This window comes from Nycticebus coucang, chromosome 21, assembly GCF_027406575.1.
Source record: "Nycticebus coucang isolate mNycCou1 chromosome 21, mNycCou1.pri, whole genome shotgun sequence".
Classification (NCBI taxonomy): Eukaryota; Metazoa; Chordata; class Mammalia; order Primates; family Lorisidae; genus Nycticebus; species Nycticebus coucang.
In genome coordinates this window covers 47,425,603-47,443,954 of record NC_069800.1, presented here as the reverse complement: position 1 = coordinate 47,443,954, position 18,352 = coordinate 47,425,603, and the positions used below count along the sequence as shown (strand labels likewise).

The window sequence follows — 18,352 nt, the reverse complement described above, 5'->3', positions numbered from 1 at the left end:
GGAGAACTCTAAGGTCCTTGGCCCATGCTTAGAAATTAGAGAAGGGTCCAGTGAGGTCTCCAGGCATCAGCCAGGATAGCGGGTGGCCTGGGTTCAAGTCCCACCCCACTACCTTGGGCCTCCTGTTCACAAAGTACTGTTAGCTGTAGCCTGTCCCTCCCAAGGCGCTCTGGATGGTGAATGAGGAGCTATCCCTTCACCCAGGTCTGCCTCCTGGCAGTGACACTTGGCTCTGTCCCTTGCCAGGAGGGATGCAAGGGCTTGGCTGGCCCAGCCTCCTGGACCCTGAAGAGCTCACTGTTGTCTAGTCTGGCCTCCTCATTAAGGGTCTCCAGTGCAGCCCTCAGGAGAACAGGGACCCATAATCCTCAGACTCAGGCAGAGGGTTCTTACTGGGGGTGGGGTTCTCATCACTTCCCATTGGCAACACCCAAGCTTCTGCAGACTGACAGTTCTGCCCTGAAACCCCAGCTCCACCACTTGGGTGGCCTGGGTGGGGGGAGGGGGCAATCTTTCTGAGCTTCACTTTCAGCATTTGCAGTATGAGTGGCCTGATATTTATCAGGGCAGGCAGTAGATGAGAAATGAGGGGTGAATGAGAAATGCACAGAAAGCGTGGTGAGGTCAGTGTCTGTCACCTGGCAGGGACTCAGCAGCAAACAGAGGCCCCCTCCAACTTCCCCACCCGCACTATCTCTTGTCCCAGGGGAGTTCCAGGGGACAGCAGATAGTCAGAATCTTAAAGGGAAAAAAGGGCTCAGATCATCTCTCCCGAAAACAGGGACAAGTGTGGGTTTCTCTGAGCCTAGGGTCTATTGGTGACTCTGGGGACTGAAGGGTCATGGTGCTGCCCAGCAGTGGAGCGTGGACTTTGCAGGTGAGGTGATGAGAACACACTGAGCCCCAGGCTTGAATCTGCTCACTCATTCACTCAACAAGCACTCAGCCCCACTCTGCTCAGCCATCTACATGACCGAGCTCGCCGATTCTGCAGCCCCTTGGTAATTGCAGGTGGCTGTGAGTGGTGCTTCCAGAGACTGAGAGGTTTGCCAAGTCCCCCTGTTAAGAGCCTGAGCACCCCAAGTCATGTGGTGCTGGCTCTGTCCTCCAAAGTCTTCCTGGAGTCTGGCACCTTGTGGGGGACATTTGAGCCTTATGGAACCTCCTGGTGCAGGGTCAGGAAGGAGGACAAATGGCACAGAAGGGGGACCAAGAGGAGGGTGGGAACTGTTGGGGTCAATGGAGCAAGCTTCAGAGAGGAGACAGCCTTTGGGGAGGTCATCAGCTAAGAAAGATGGAGCTGGAAACAGGGCCCTCAAAGGAGAGCTTAGAGGTGGCAGTGGAGGGAGTTTTCAGAACAGCAAGATGTCCAGTGTGGCTGGGGGAGAGGTGTGGGAGAACAGGTAGGATTGGGCAGCAGAGGCTGTGCACTGGTCCGAAGGTGTCTTGAATGCCAGGAGGGGGAGTTTGGGTGTGTGATGCTGCAGTGATGGAACCCTGCTGCTGGGAGGTTTCTGCTGTGTGACCCAGTTGGATCGACCTGGCTGGTCCAATAGCCTCTCTTTCCAGGGAAATTAGGGTTTTGATTCTGGAGTGCTGGTCAGAGTATGGTGGGACCTTGAATGGGGGAAGGGAGGAATAGAGTGGGGTGTCCTCACCTAGTCCTTGTGCGTGAGGAGCCAGAGAAAGGCTCTCTGCAGAGAGGGAAGAGTGAGGCAGATGTGGTGAAGGGGATGCTTAAGAGGTTTAAGCTGGCTTAATGAAGCTGTGTAACAGAGTGAGCCAAATCATACTAAAAATAATTAAAAAAAAAAAAAACAACAGAAAAAATCCAAACAGCACAAAATAAAGCCAAGGTAGATGAGCAGTGTTCCCCAGAAATGACATTGTGACATAAAGTCTGTGTTGAGATGGTCCAGGAGTTGATGCTGGGCCTCCTAGTGGTCAGTGGAAAGAGGGAGAAAAAAATCAACTTTCAGACCCTTGGGAAGAATCAAACCCACTGCTTGGGAGAGACACAAGCGCTGCTGGTTCTGGAGCTGGAGAGAAACCGAAACACCTGGGCAGAGTTTTGGTCCAAAAAGGAGGTGAGTGGAGGCAGCAGAGTTTACTCTGAGAGTCAAGAGACTGGATTCTGTTTCCAACTTCATGGGTGACCTTGAAAGTTTGCTTAGCCTGTCTGAGGCTGGGTTTCCTCTACTGTGACATGGAGGCACTGGCCTTAGAGGGCTGGGAAGGTGATCAACAGAGACGATGGAAGTTTCAGGCACACAGCAACTAGTCAGTAAGGCTCGCCTGCTACCCTCCCTCCCTCCCAAAGCTGCCTCCCTTTAATTAAACTTTTTATTGCTCTTTTGCCCTCTCCTGTCAGCTCGTCCCAAGGTTCAGCCCCTGCCCTGGGACCTGAGTACAGCCAGGCAGCTGCTGGCATAGTGCCTCCTGAAATCAGCAGGGCCCACAGTTGACCACTGGGCCTGCGTCCACAGTTGAATGCTTTGCAGAGCCACACTCTGCCGGCCAGAATTCTTCCAGCACTTCCTCTGTGCCTGGCCCTGGGCAGAGCTGAGAACTCTGCTCCCCAAGTCCAGTCCAGTCCCCGTCTCCTTAGCACCCCATACTTCTTCCCAACACAAACCCCAGAAAAAGATAAATACCTGTCTATGTTCGGCAGCTAGAACACACGTGTCATAGAGCAGGAATGTATGTGACCCCTGCCCACCACTCGCTACGAACAGGTGCTCCAGATATATTGCTTGAATGAATGGACAGATGGATGGACGGACGGATGGATGGAATGCATGCAAAAGTGAAACGAAACTTTGTAATATTGGTCCTGTGGGGTCAGAATTACTCTCTCCATTTTATAACTAAAAAAACTAAATTTTCACCTCATCTTTTCATTTCTTTGACAATTTCTGCTCATCCTTCAGGGTCCAGCCCTCAGGATGGCCGGACCTAAGTCTCCAGATGGGGTCCACCAAGCCCCTCCACTCACCTCATCATTAACCTCCTCTTCCCTAAGGTTTACTCGGATCCCTTTTCCCAGATACCCATCTGCTAGAAACTGTTCATTTGTTTTCCTGACCCTCTTAACTCTTAAACTCCACCAGTCACATTAATTTGCAGGGGCCAGTGCAAAAGGAAAAGGAAATAAAATTTTTATTTAAAAATTATTGAGAAGTGGGTGGTGCCTGTGGCTCAAGGAGTAGGGCGCTGGCCCTATATACTGGAGGTGGTGGGTTCAAACCTGGCCCTGGCCAAAAACTGCAAAAAAAAAAAAAAAAAAAAAAAAAATTTATTGAGAAGTTCAAGATGGTAACAGCGGAGCATTAAACCAGGCACTGTCCCTTCTAACTGCAGGCGTCCCATGTGCCTGCACAGGTTGTGCGTCCATGCGGCTGGTCCTGATTCTGTGGAGCCTCGGACATGGGAGGTCTGCTGTACTGCAGCCCGTCTCACCCAGGGCAGGCCCCTCTTGATCATCTCATTCAAATCCCAAATGAATGGACGAACTAAAGCAAATGCATGAACAGAAGTCAATCTCTCTGAGCCTTAGTTTTCTCCTCTGCTCAGTGGGAAGATCTTGCTTCCCTCCCAGACAGGCCGTGAGGACTCTCTGAACCTCAGGACTACTGGATCACGTGGCACATATCCTGGGACTAGTCAGGTCCAAGTGGTCAGAGGACAGAGGCTGGCCCTGCACGGGGCAGAGTGAAGCTGGCCTGATAAGGTCAGTGGACTCTGCTCTCTGCACGAGGCCAGTGGGCTTCCTATGACCTACCCCAATTTGGAGGGAGCCCAGGGACTGGGGAGAGCCCATGGGCCTCAGTGGGCCATGTATCAGGCACCACATTAGGCACGCAGCAGGCACCGTCTTTTATCTTACTTCATTTTGCAGATGGAGAAATCAAGGATTAGCAAACAAAAATGGCACATCGTAGGTCGGCCAGTAGGTGAGGGGCGGAATCAGCCACAGAAGCCGCATTTGTCGTGGCCTAGACCAGCGATGCGTTGGGAGGGCTTTGTCCACAGAACTCTGTGTGCACGTGCTCCATGCACGTGTGGGTGACTCCAGAAAACATGCCATGTTTTGGCCCCAGCCGCTGCTGACTGTTGGCTTCCATGTCCCAGGGGCCAGAGGGAGTCCGAATTTCCAACCAGCCTTGACCAGGGTTCGGGTCAGCAGCAACCAGGGTTGTCGAGATTTTACAACAAGCACTGCCAATTTCCCTGGGGTGCCGTTTGTACACAGACATTTGGTTACGTATTTCCTTCTTTGTCTTTATTTTTCATGTTTGGAGAAATAATAATTTTTAAGCTTAAAAACACAGAGAATTTGGGGACACTCGTGTAGTCTTGTTTTAAAAAATTAAGGAAAGGCACAATGTAAACAGAAAGACAAAAGGAGTTAGAGGCCCCTAAGGCACTTTCCTCCCACTCCCACACCGTCAGGAGTTTGTACTTGAACATGCACCTGTACATGCACACATGCCCCACATCCTACTGGAAGTCACTCCCCGCACAGGTACATACCCCACACCAAACTCCCTTTCACTTTCCTCTCAAAGAGGCTGAAGACCAACCAACTTTCCTGAGTTGAAAACTGGGATCTGAATGTTTTAACTTGGCTGTGTTTTGAAAGCATTTGTGTTCTGAAACTTAGCAAAATGGATGATTTCATTTCTTTTTTGTTTATTTAGAGACAGAATCTCAAGCTGTTGCTCTGGGTAGAGGGCTGTGGCATCACAGCTCACAGCAACCTCCAACTCCTGGGCTCAAGCAATCCTTCTGCCTCTGCCTCCCAAGTAGCTGGGACTAGGCACCCGCCACAACACCTGGATATTTTTTGGTTGCAGCCATCATTGTTGTTTGGCGGGCCTGGGCTGGGTGCAAACCCACGAGCTCAGGTGTATGTAGTTGGCGCCTTAGCTGCTTGAGCCACAGGTGCCGAGCCTCTTTTCTTTTTTAAAATTGGATCTAGCTGGGCACGGTGGCTCACACCTGTGATCCTAGCACTCTGGGAGGCCGAGGCCGGTGAATTGCCTGAGCTCAGGAGTTCAAGACCAGCCTGAGCAAGAGTGAGACAATGTGTCTCTAAAAAAATAGGCAGGCGCTGTGGTGGGTGCCTGTAGTCCCAACTACTTGGGAGGATGATGCAAGTGGATTACTTAAGCCCAAGAGTCTGAGGTTGCTGTGAGCTGTGATGCCATAGCACTCTACCCAGGGCAACATGAGTAAGATTCTGTCTCCAAAAAATAATACTAATGAAATAAAATAAAAAAATAAAAATGGGTCTAACCTATACCTGGTTGTATAGGTTGTAAAAACTATTATTTTTTCTTTTGCTTAACAAGGTGCTTTGGACAAAGTTGACCTCACGCTTTTTAATAGCTGCTCAGCCTTCCAAGGATTTGCAGTTGGAAACATTGCCCTTGATAATCCAGCAGCAGTGGACAGCCTGTGGATCAGCACATGTAAAATAGAAGACTTCAAAGATGTGTCCTGCTCGGAGCAGCAAATTGCGGCCAGGCACCCAGAATCATGGGGGGTCTGTGGGTGCTGCCTTTGCTCTGCCAAGTGAACTTGGATGGGAGGCTCTGGGCCTGTGGGAAGGAGCATGGGGCCAGGACACACTCTGTTACACACTCATGCCTGGTCCCCTGCTCACAAATTCACCCACCACCCCCCAGAACCCATTTTACAGGTGGGGAAACTAAGACACAGAGAGGTTAAGTAACTTGCCCAGGGTCACACAGCTAAGAGCTAGGATTTGAATCTAGGCCATTTGGGTCACATTAATTTTCTTACACAGACACACACATCCCTTTACATTCACACTCATAATACTCACACTTCACACTATTTCCCCTAGTCTCCCTTCCCTCCCCTATCTCCACCAGTCCCTGTCACTAGCTAAGGGGAGAGAGAAAGAGCAGGTACAGGGCACTGAGTTGGGGAAACCCTGGCTTTGGGAGGATTTTCTCTGACTGGGTTATGGCCAAGCTTCAAACAATGATGTACCCATAAAGAAAAAAATGGCTAATTTTTTCCCCTGAAATTTTACGTGTCCTTTTGTGAAACTTCACTCATTTCAACTAGATGATTTGTTCAGTGAGTAATTAAACCCCGTGAGTCAGTGTGTCAGGCTTGGCAGTTTTCAGAATGGTGAGCTCATGGAAGAGGGCCCCCCTGGGTTGGCCTGTCGCTGGACCTGAAGTGCAGCGATGGGGTCTGAGATGTGGTTGCTGTGTGCAGGATTTCCTTCCCGTCCCCTAGCCCCCCTCCACCCACTCCACCCCCAGCGGGGAAGGCCAGGGGACTGCAGAGATAATTGGTGCTTTCAGTTAGCCAGCAGCTGGGGAGTCACTGCCCCGCCTCCTTACCTGCCTCTGCGGCAGGGCTGGGCCAGTCAGTCTGCTGGGACCTGTCGGACTGGTTTGGAGGCTGTTATTACTAGGGTTCTCTGGGAGGGATGGAGACCCTAAGGGAGGAGGAGAGAAGGGTGGGGGATGGGGAGGAGGGGTTGGGAGAGGTGAGAGGAGACAAGGAAACAGGACTGGTGCGGATTGGAGGGGTTGGGGGATGGGGGCCTTGCCTTTGCTCATCCTGGCTTAGCCAGCAGGCACCCCCGCCCCAACCCACCCCCATCTGATTCCTTGGCTCTGCACAAGGCCTGGCCTAGAGGGAAGAGGGAAAACTGCATTGAGAAACTACCTCTAAGTCCAGGCAGCAAGCAAAGTGGGGTCAACCATGACTCTGCTTCTTGAAGCTCTCCACTCAGTCCAGCAAGGGCTGTTGGGGCTCTAATTGAGTCTGAGGTGCGTTGGAGAGAGGGGGGCAAGTGGAGCATGGGGTCCACTCCGTGAGAAATGATGGGTCTGTCTACATAGCCGACTCCCTGGGCAACCCTTCTTCCTGCGCCCTGCCATTCTGGGCCGAATCACTGTTTTCCACTATTATTCTCCATTGTCCAATCTCACTCATCAACCCCCAACAGCCCTCCTCTGACCCATTCAACGCTTTCTCCTTCCTCCCTCTCTCTCCTCCCCACACACAGCACGTGGCTGGCCCTGTGCTGGCCCAGTGAGGCTCACTGCTTTGCCTGTCTGGGGGAGTCACCACGGAGGCATCTCAGGGGAGGTGACACTAGAGATGACAGATGGACAGGTGGGATGGAGGGTGACCAGGGTGGGCTCAGCTGAGAACATCCACTGAATTCCCAGTGAGTGCCTGTGACAGCCCATGTCCCTTTTCAGTGAGTTCCCAGTTGTGTGGTTGGGTAAATCAGTGTCCACAGAGAGGAACTTTTGGCTTGTCCGAAGCCGTGCATTTGGACCCGGGGCAGTGATGGGATTCAGACCCAGGTCAGACTGACTCAAAGCCCTGGGCCCCATCCCCTAGAAACTTTCTCCATCATAAAGTATACTCCAGGCTGAGGGAACTGCATTTGCAAAGGTGAAAGGGTATGTGTGTGGTACGAGAAGATGATGGCTCTGGACGGCCCACAGGGGCCTGCTGCCCTAGGTGGGAGCACTGTGTATGTGTAAGGTCTTTCCCGGGTTGGTTAAGGTCAGGCTAGGACAGGCCTAGAAAGCCAGACCAGGGAGTTGAGGCTGTATCCAAGAGGCAGTAGGAAGCGTTGAATAATTTAATCTGGGAAGCAGCAGGGGTCCAAGAGGCAGGGTGGCCTGTTCAGGCTTTGGAAGCAGACAGGTGGGGTTCTAATCCTGACACAGGCATTTAACTGCTGCATGAACTTGAGCAAGTTTCCTGACCTGATTGGTTTCTAATAGGAATAATAGCTCCTCCTTTGTGGAGTTGGCTTGAACACTGAATAGGTGCAGTGTTCAGGGCAGAGGTTACCATTGTTCATGTTTCTTTCAGAAAGGTGCAAATGGTGCACATGGTGGGTTTGCAGGGTTGTCAGCAAGCCCTAGAAAGGGTGGCTTTGATTGCAGATGAGAGATACTGAGACCTCAGGCAGCTAAAGTAGAGTGAACTTGGGCTTGTGGGCTCTGCAACTCCCCTCATGCAGAGATGCCAAAGGTCACCCATGGCGGCCCAACTCCTCCCAGGAAGCAGATGTAAGCTTGCGGGGGTCCATGGCTTTGTCCATCTCTAGGGCAGAGCAGGGCAGGTGCTTGAGACAGGCTGGACTTTCCTGGTCTTGCTCTGGGTGCAGGAACCTGGGCTGGTCTGTCTCAGCATCTGGGCCTCTCTTCTCTCTGCCTGTCTGGATGAAGAGGTGGGAGTGTCTCCAGAGGTACCACAGCTTGGGGTGACCTCCTGCAGGGCCCCTGACATGTGCCTTGGGCATCCCCCTAACCCACTGGGCAGGCTCCAAGGGCTACACTTCCACAGACCTGTTCTAGTTAGTTTGAAAGGGGACCAATTGCTTTCTCAGGTATAGAGATCATACATTGAAGCGTGTTGGGCCAGGGCCGGCCTCATCAGCAGACCAGCAGATACCTTGCCTATCATCACAGCCCAGGATACTTTTAGGGATCCATGGAAATGTTTTAATTTCTTTAAAGTTAGAAGAAAAAATGAATACAATCCACTCTGCATTATATTCGTCTTTATGTAAATAGCCATAAATGAGAGTTTTATAATATGTTTTATGGAGAAAGGGGCCCACAAAAATCATTTGTGGCCTGGTCTTTGCACTTTCTCCTCCTGGAGGATAAGATCCCAGGAGATCAAGACCATAGGTGCTGGACTCACATGGAACTGAGTTCAAGACCTGATTCGACTACCTAACAGCTTCTGTGGTACTGGCTAAGCCACTAAACCTCTCTGAGCCTTCGTTTCCTATCTGTAAAATGAGATAATGAATGAATGAGAGGTCTTTAGCAAGGGTACCTCTGAGCACATAAAAAGTATCCAGTGAACCAACGCTATCTAAAAAGGCAGTTGGCCTGGTGGTCAAGACCATTCACTTAGTAGATACTCACTGAGTACCTGCTGTGGGTTAGGCTCTGTGCTGGGTGCACTTTCTACTTGGCCCCTGCTGGCTCCTTAGTCTCTGTAGACCCGGCTGTCCACCTTGCTCCTGTCTGTGTCCCCATCAACTCCCCATCCCTGGCTTATAGAGACCTTACCATTCCTTGCCTTCCCTGCTTTTGGTTGCTTTACTCCCACTTCTTACTTGCCACTGGTCCTTGGAATCCTCTTCCTGACCTGGCCAGGCAGCCCCACTGGCCCGAGCAGAGCTCATCTGTCATTTTCTCACTTTTTGCTCACTGTAGGTGGAGCTGCCCCCAACCTCTGTTCCACCCATGTCCCCATGCCTCAGTGGGTCCTATTTGGACACAAGGCCTGCCACTCACCTATTTTCTGCAGAGCCACATCCAAATTCAGCCTTGGAGTTATCTACTTCAACTTTTTCTCCAACAATCTGCAGCAACATGGGTCAGGCAACCTCTCATTTGGAAATGTTGACAACCTCAGCTTCCTAATAAAATAAAAGCTTGTTTTCTATCTTTTTCCTGCCAAAGGCATCACACATGATTGATTGATTGATGTAAAGAAATTAAAACATGTCACATATTTTATCAGCAACTTAACCATCTACGCTGAAGCCTGGATACCTGACATAAAGATTCCAGCTTTAAACGCGGACATGAACATTTTTTCAATACCAAAATCAATATCAGATATAAAAAGATGAATAATTGGCAAAAATAATATATTTTTTTCTGTTAATGGCACTAAAAAATTGTTTCTGGAGACCCAGATTTTCCATGGTTCTATCTATGGCTTAAAATAGGAGAAAAAGGAAAAGAAAAAAAAAAAAGAAAATAGTGCCTAATTCTCACATAAATTGGATTTAATTTTGACCAAAGTACATTACTTGAACATTAATTTTTAATTCAACTTGTTAATATGTTGTTTAGAATATTCCATCCTCATTTATAATTGAAATATGTTTGTAATTTTCCTTTATAATAATATATTTTTTTCCAATTTTAATATCAGGTATATCCAGTTGAAGTAGAATGATTTTGAAGTATTTCTTCTTTTTCTGTTGTCTATAAGATTTGGCATGATTTTGGCATGATCTGTTTTTTTAAATTATCTTCTATTTTATTTATAAATATTAGTTGTCTATTTTTTGAGACTCTGAAAAAAAAATAATAAGTTAATTGATGACTCCTCAGAGTCGAAGCATTCTATGATAAACATACTCTTATCTAACAATGTGAATGCTACTCTTTTTGCATTATTTTTATAATTATTACTGCTCAATATTTCGTTGCAGCAATCATCTGGTTTCTTTTCTGAATGTATTTATCTTCATTCATTCTTTATGAGGTTTTTGTTTCTAGCCCTTATCTTAAACATTGTTATTGTTATTAAATTTTAAGCCTTTTTAATTTTGTGAAGGCAAAAAGTGGAAATCAAATAATCACATGTATAGAGAAAATAAAAAAAAAGGAGAAAAACACACAAAATGGGTATAAAAAATAATCATTAACGCATCCAAGAACACTAGGCCAGTGAGTTTGAACTTGACTCTTCTCTTCCCCAAATCTGAAACCCTCCCTTTTTTCTCTTCTGTTCTGGGGCATTCAGAACCTTCTGACCCCGGCCCATTTCTTACAGCTTCTTCCCATTTCACCTTCAAGTCCATTCTACTTGATAAATGTCATATTCTTCCTATGCAAGACACACCTTTTTCCTCCTCCTTGTGCTATTCCCTCTGCCTAGAATGTCCTCTGGCCTGGTCCTCTTGAATGTAAATCCCCTGAGCTCAGAGGTGTTCTCTCCTTCACTGATACACCCCAAGCTCTTGAAACAGTGCCAGGCATACAACGGGTACTTACCAAACACTTGGAGGGAATGAATGGCCAGCCTAGAAAACTTCTCCTTAAGCTTCAAAACCTTAATCAAATGATCTCTGCTTCACGGGCCACCCGCCTCCCAAAGTCTGTCCGGCATTGTAGTCTCTGTGCCGCACTGCTTTGTGTTGACTTAGTGAACTTTTTACGGTGTCTGCCAATCAGCATGCACCCTGACCTTGGGAGAGGTGGAGTGGGTTCCAATCCTGCTTCTGCCACTTTGTCAGTCATTCACTTGCTCATTCAACAGAGATCTACTGGGCATCTGCCTCTTAGCGTGCCAGCCACTGGGGATTAAATGGTGAGCAGAGGCAGACGGCATCTGCTTCTCGTGGAAATTCCCACAGGCATGCCCAGTTGTCTGCCTGTGCCTTAGTCTGCTCGGCTGCCACATGCTAATACTCCCTTCACCAGAGGCTGGTTGGGCAGATTCAATTAAAAGGGGCAGGGAGGCACTTGGTACCTGGTAGATTCTGCCCAGTCCTCAGCTTCTTCTGTAGACTCTGAGCCCCTCCTGGGGGCCAGGGGAGGGTCGCTATTTCCTTTCTTTTCCTGTGGGCACCAAAGAGATGGTAGTAAATATTGGTTAGAAGTGAGGATGGCTGGGCTGCTCTTGGTGCCTGTCTTTCTGTGGCTCTGCCTGGCACACGTGTGCACCTCAGATAGAGCCTGGCCTGACCACATAGGCTCTGCCAACGCCCAGAACCATCGTTCACCTCTGAGTGGGCCAATTCTATGGACAAGCAAGAGTCCCTACCACCTAGGGACAAAAACCAGGATTCGCAGGTCTGAGAAAGTGCCTGGCTGTCCTGGGGAAGAGTGTGCCAAATCTCTAACCCCGGGTAGCCCCAGAGATGGTGCACTTTTACCCAATTTCTCAGAATCTCTGGGGGTAATCTGCCCTACCCCCGCTCTCGTTCCTCTGTCTGGTCATTCACACTTCACTGCCTGACATGTGACTGGACAGCCACAGACCCGCTCCTTTGAGCAAACAGCAGTGCATGTGAGCAGCATTTGGCTTCAGGCCTGGTCACACAGGACTCTTGCCCCCATTGTGCAGAGGTGAAGGGGCAGACAGAGCAGCTGGGTTCTGGCCCTAACTTCAACTTCAAGGCAAGATCTGGGGCACACTGTGCTCCATCCCAGACCTTAGGTCCCCTGTTTGCAACAGAATCTGGCTGGCTGATAGGAGAAGCAAGTCTTAGAGGCTTCTTTGTCCCTTTATCGTTATACCAAATTCCTGGGTTTGGGGTAGAGAGAAATTCTTGGGCCTTTTAGATTTAGATTCTGCACACATTTCCTGGGCACCTGCTATGGACCATCTCGGCAATCCCTGGAATTATCCCCGAACTCATTTTGTTCTGAGATTCCACCTCTCCAATCTACTATTGTCCTCAGTTCTCTGTGGGACTTTTGATGCTTTTAGGGACCTTCCTGGTTACATGGAACAGTGTGAGGAAATGAGGTGGAGCCAAAACAGAGCAGAGTCTTATATCTGGGAGGTAGGGTGACAGGGTCTCTGGAGGTATAGCTGGAGGGACTTGGTGTAATTCAAAGTGCGTGTATAACATAATTTTAATACAAATTATTATTTAATTTCCTATTTGGAAAGCTCTTTAAAAACAACCAACCTCAGAAAATCATGTCAAGACTTGTTTTGCTGATTGGGACTTAGAAGACATCTTGAAAAGGAAGATGGTTTAAAATGAAAAGCTGAACCATTGAAATTTTATTTTTAAGCTCCAACATGATCAAATATTGCCATTTCATATGTTTTGACCTAACATGTTTGGGTTATCAGAAGAGCACACCGGCAGCTGAGAAATACCAGAGGGAAGGCTCACACTATAGCAAGGATTGGAGGAAGAGGGGGTGGCCAGAGAAACCGAGAAGGAGCAGTCGGAGAGCTGGGAGAGATGCCAGGGAGCTCTGAGAAGCAGGGGTGGTCAGTTGTCCAGCACTTTGGGACTTGGAGCTGGGTGAGAACCCTGGCTGGTATAACCCAGCCATTTGGCCCCTGCACCATCCCTGTCACCACGCTGCCTCAGTGTCTTTGCCCTGGCCGTACCCGCTGTCCGTTGTGCCCTTGAGTGCCCCATGCCCACTCTCAACCTGGCCTCCCCTCAGGCCACCCTCTCTGTCTGATGTTCTCCGTGCCTACCTCTTCCAAGTCAGGTGCACCTCGTGGTCCGTCCCTCAGATGTTCACCTTCATGGGTCTGTCCTTGCTCCATTTGCCAGACATAGTTAGATGACCCAAAGGCTGTGCATCTCCATGTGTGACTTAATTACTTGTCTGCTATCTGTCTTCCCCACTAGGCCATGAGCTTCTGTGGGCAAAGCCTGTTTCTATTTTTTTTCTTAAATCACTGTGTCAGTGTCCCTAGCACAGGGCCTGGTACAATGTGGCAATGCAATAACCACCGAGGAGCGAAAAGATGGGATGCCCAAAATCTTCAGGGTGCTGAAGCTCAGGTCCCTAGCAAGCCTGGCCTCTTACTCAGCCATGTGGAACGTCTGACTTTGGAAATTGTGTGTGTGTTTCATAGACAAGTTCAAAGCATTGAGTAATGAGGAGCTGGGTTATCAGATGCTTTTCTAATTTTCTCTTGCTATAGAACACATCGCCCTACAACTTCCTGGGCCCTTGTAGTACTCTCACAGGCTCTGTGGGTCAGGAATTAGGAAAGGGTACAGTTGGGAGAGCTCTTCTCTGCTCCGGGACTTCTGGGGCCTCAGATGGGATGATTCCAATGGGTAGGCCTGGGGGATCCACTTCCTTTTTCACCGCAGTGTCTGGGCTGGGCTGGCCAAAGACTGGGCCCCCCTTCAGCTGGAGCACCTCCATCTGTCCTTGAGGTCTTAGGTAAGGAGGGCAGTAGAATTTCTTAAGGTGGCTCGTGACTGTTAGTGCAGCTGCTCCATTAAATAGAGTGTAAGTAGTGTGGCATGTTATGACAAAAGCTAGCAAGTCACATAGTGTCCCTTGTGAATTGTACTGGTGCAGACAGTCACAAGTTACTCTGTTTCAGAGAGAAGGACCCTAGATTCCCACATCTCTCTGGAAGTAATGTCAGAGGATTTATGGCTGCTTTAAAGCTGCCATCGATGGTTTATGCCATTGCAGATCATCTGTGAGGAGACAGTAAGCTAGCTGCGTGCCCAGGTGCTCCCGACTCAAGTTTTAGTCTTGGCAAAGGCAGAGGAGGAAGGAGGCTTGTAGCTTCGTAAGCCTGGCTTTAAATCCTGGTTCTATCGCTGAGTATCTGGAGGGTATCAGGTAAGTCACCCGAGTCTGTTTCCTTTTCTGAATAGTGGAGGCAGGAACGCTCCACGAGGCTGAGACCATAGTGAGGGTTTGGGGAGCCAGCGAGTACTCAGTAATGGCCATCTTTGTCACCATTCACGTTCTTTTATGTCAAATGAGAGTGAAAGCAGAGACCTCACAGACTGGCTTTGGGCCATCCACGGACAGGGGAAATTCAACTTATGTTCTTGGACCAGTCGCTCAGCAAGAATCTGCAGATAAAGAGATGGACACAACAGAGTCGTCAGGGTTCGGAGCACCCACATCCAGAGGACACGAGAGGGAGGGAGGCGGTTGGGTGCAGAACATTCTCGTGGGATGGTAATTAATGGACCCACTGGGTTATTGATGGAAGGTCTCCAGAGTATACCCAAGGGTCTTCTTTGTTCTCACCTTAGTCAACATATTTGACATTGATTCAGTTAAAGTCTGACAGCTCACTGACTTTGTTGGGAAAGACCGAAGGTGGGGAAAACCCAATGTATTAAGAACTCATGTGAATAAGGCCTAATTGTAGCTTTTAGCTGGCTCCTAATACTGCCTAACACTTATTTGGTATTGTGATAAGTGCTGTGCGTGTATAATTCCATTGAATCACCCCAGTAGCTTTATGAGATAGGTACCTCTATTGTCTCCACTTTATAGTTAGACACGGAGACTCAGAGAAACCAAGTGGTTTGCCCAGGGCCACGCAGTGTGTTCCAGCTGCCAAAATGCTAATGCAACTCTTGACTGCAAGAATAGAAGCAGGTGTCCCAAGCAGGGGAGTGAGACACACTGTGTTCTTTGCTGGCCAGATCACCCTCAGGGCTGCTTCTCATTTAATTCAGAGACATTGGAGTCCTTCCAGGGGAGGGAAGACAGATCTTGGAGACATAGGACTTCAAAGCTATGTTCTGTGGGGAGTCGCTCTCCTGATACTGGAGAGAGAAAGCTGATGGGGCAGGATCACTCCCTTATACCTCCGAGGGGCTGTTGTGGGGGACAAAGAGAGCTCCACTGTCACCATGAATCATATCCCTCAGTTTAACCATTTAGAGCTGCCTGAAAACTGATCTGGTTCCTTTGTGATGTAGGGAGTTTCCTGACACTGGAGGTGCTCACATCACAGTGTGTTAAAAGTGCTACTGAAGACAGGCCTGTGGTAGTAGGTGAGCTGTGACAGGTATGACACCATTAGCAGGATGCTTGGCACCAGGTAGGGGCTTGTATCAAGTGATCCTTAAGGTTGAGGGTTCTGTTGGCTTCTCCATAAAAATCTTTTTTGGGGGATCTAGGCAGCTTCTTTTTTGGTTGGGAGGTAGGGATTATTTTATTGATGATGAAATAGGTTCCATTCACAGTACTTTGTTTCATTTTAACTTTGTAATAATGCTATTAGTGATGCATACCTTATGAGGTTATAATAGCTGAGGAAACTGAAGCACAGAGAGGTTGAGCAACAGGCCCAAGGCCACACAGCAATTGAGAAAGCTGGGGTTTGAATCCAGTCTTCTGGCTTTGCTTACTTTTGTCCTTGCCTATGGATCTTCCAGAGGCAGGGTGGCTCTTGGAGTCTCTGGCCAACATTTACAATAATAGAGGGTGATCCAAGTTTCTTCTTGCAGTCTGCCTCTTGGATCTTTGGGTTTGCTAGCTAAAAAAGTGAGGACACTTCCATTCCAAGTGGGACATAATTTTGGTTCATTCACCAAATGTGTGAAGTACTGTGGTAGGCCCTGAGAATACAGCAATAAATGAAACAAAACAGATGCCTGCCTGCATGAAGCTTATTGTTTTGTTGAAGAGACAGAAGGGATAGGAAACCGTAGTGCGGGATGGTGGGGCCGTGATGGGGTAGAGTGGATGTCAGGGCTCTACTAATATCCTTTTGGATCTCACTGCTGGCAGTACTCACCACCTGACTCCCACCCGACTCCTCGATCCCCACTGGGGCACTTTCTCTTCTTGCCAAAGCTCATTGTGTTTATGCTCATGGCCAGTCAGAAAATACACATTCATCATGAATAGCTCCCAACCAGACTGATGGGGCTGGTGGATTGATACCCTGGCTCCCGTCTCCGGGCTGAGATAATGCAGAAGTGTGGGCCTCACGCTGAATCCCGGCGATGCCAGCAGAATGAACCTCTGGTTGCTGCAGTAGGAACTTGCCTGACACACACCCTTTACCGGCTGCGTCCTTCTCCTGTCACTTCTCCCTCCCCTGCCAGTGGATGCTAGAATCACTTCCCACATAAACTACCTGCACTTGAATCTTCATTGTAGAATCTGCTTCTGGGGGAATCCAAGTGATTGAGACATGGGGCAAAGCGGGGTGGGGGTGGGGCTCTGTGAGCCTAGAAGAGGGGGCACCTAGCCCAGAGGGGGAAAGGGTCCAGAAGAGATCTGTAGAGGAAGAGAAATTTAGATTGATACTTCAAGCATGACTGGGGGTTATTTAACTAATGGGAGTGGGGGGTGAGCAGAGAGAAAGGAGGGACAAGTGTTACAGCAGGAGGACTAGCATGTGAGGAAGCTTAGAGGCAAGAGAGGTTGGTGGTGGTGGTGGTGGGGTGTGTGTGTATGTGTGTGTAAGAGAGAGAGAATGGTGTGTGTGGGGTCATTATGGCGAGTCCATGGAGTAGGTGGGGAATTGTGAGTTTTGAGGCAGATCCTGGACCATGCAGAGACTTGGAGGCTGCAGGGAGCAATTTATATTTTATCCAAAGAGCCCTGGGAAGCAACGGAAGGGCTATTGGCAGGGAAGTGCAAACCAGTGGAGCCAGTTAGAAGACCTGGGAGCTGGGAGGGTGAATGAAGAGGCCAGGCCCCACAGGGGTTGCCTGAGTCTTTTTCTTAAGCCCCTGAGAGAGTAGGGAGGAAGAAGCCCTTCTGGGAAGACTCTTGGGTTCCTTTCAAGGAGCATCTTCTTGCTGCTCCACGGCCCCTCTTCGGAGCCCGTAAAGCCGGGCACTGCAGTAATTACAGGGTGGGAGAGGCCAGGGCAAGGAGGCTGGGGACGTGCAGGAGGCAGGGAGGGGGTGCGGCGGACAGGAGCTGTCATGTTGGCCTGGCTGCCAGGGAGGGAGTGTGCAGACACCAAGGCCCCCATAAAGCTGCCTGGAGCAGGCCCTTTTACAGGCATTTGGGGCTGTGGCATGACATCACCGGGAGCCAATCAGGGGCTCCCCCAGCCCTCTTTCTTCTTTGGGGCCTGTTCCTGCGGTTATTGGGGTACATTCTTGGTAAAGTGGACTCTTTCTTTTGGAGTGCTTGAACCCAGTAGCTCTGCAGCCACCGGCTATGCCAGTCCTCTGCCAGCAACCAGAGTCCTGGAGTCCTCCGCTCCTTTACGGGGCTTAAAAGCCTCCCCAGCAGACTGGATGGGCCCCCTGAAGCCCCTTTATGCCATGACTTCAAACTTCTCTTAATGACTAAATGTCTTTGAAAATATATCCATTTAAGAAAAATAATCCACGTGAATTGGGAACAGCCTAACAACAAAACAGAAAGTGTGGAGCTAGAGGGTCCTGGATTAGAATACCGGCTCCACGCCTCGCCACCTGTGCCATTCTGGGGCAAGTTTCCATTGCCTCCAAGTCTTAGTTTCCTCATCTGTAAAATGGGGATGATATTATTCACTCTGCAGGGTCATTGTGAGGATCAGACTTTAGGGATAGACATTAAGTGCTCAACAGCCATTAGGCATTGTTTTAACAAACGCATTCTTCATTAAAGACTTAAAAAGACTTTCCAGGTCTGTCTACTTCCCACACTACATTTATGGGGCAGATGATCTTAGGGAAGACGGAAATGAGGGCCAGACAGACTGAGGGTCTTGTGAAAGCTACACTTTCTAATTAGGTGCCGTTTGTAGTTCTCGTGTGAAGCATGCTCATTTGTTAGCTCCAGTTAAAAGAAAACTATAAAACCAACATAAAACCCAACTGAAAGTTCAGAAAACGAGGGCAAAAACTGTTGCCCATAAGGCTACCAGCCTAGCCTTTCCAGAGCAGCGACTTTTATGTTAAGACATAGTTTGTACATCCTGGTCTTGGTAATAAACTTGAAAGGTGAACCCAGTGTAAAGGTGCCTTCACGCCTTTGCTCGGTGCACTAGTCCTGTGGATGATCATGGTTAGTGGTGACCTATTATTTCATCAAATCGATGCTGAGTATTGTTGGATTTTACTTTCAATTTCCCCTTGTTCTAAATAATGTTTCAG

The 18,352-nt window shown here is 49.0% G+C and overlaps 1 long non-coding RNA gene across 1 annotated transcript; it reads right to left on the bottom strand.

The window, feature by feature from the left end:
• Positions 1-7,163: 7,163 nt before the first annotated feature.
• LOC128573880 (uncharacterized) lies at positions 7,164-10,977 on the bottom strand. The gene is made up of 3 exons (XR_008376565.1): positions 10,827-10,977; positions 9,330-9,454; positions 7,164-8,233 (listed from the first exon to the last, which is right to left on the bottom strand). It is a non-coding gene; the product is annotated as an uncharacterized LOC128573880 (long non-coding RNA).
• Positions 10,978-18,352: the final 7,375 nt, after the last annotated feature.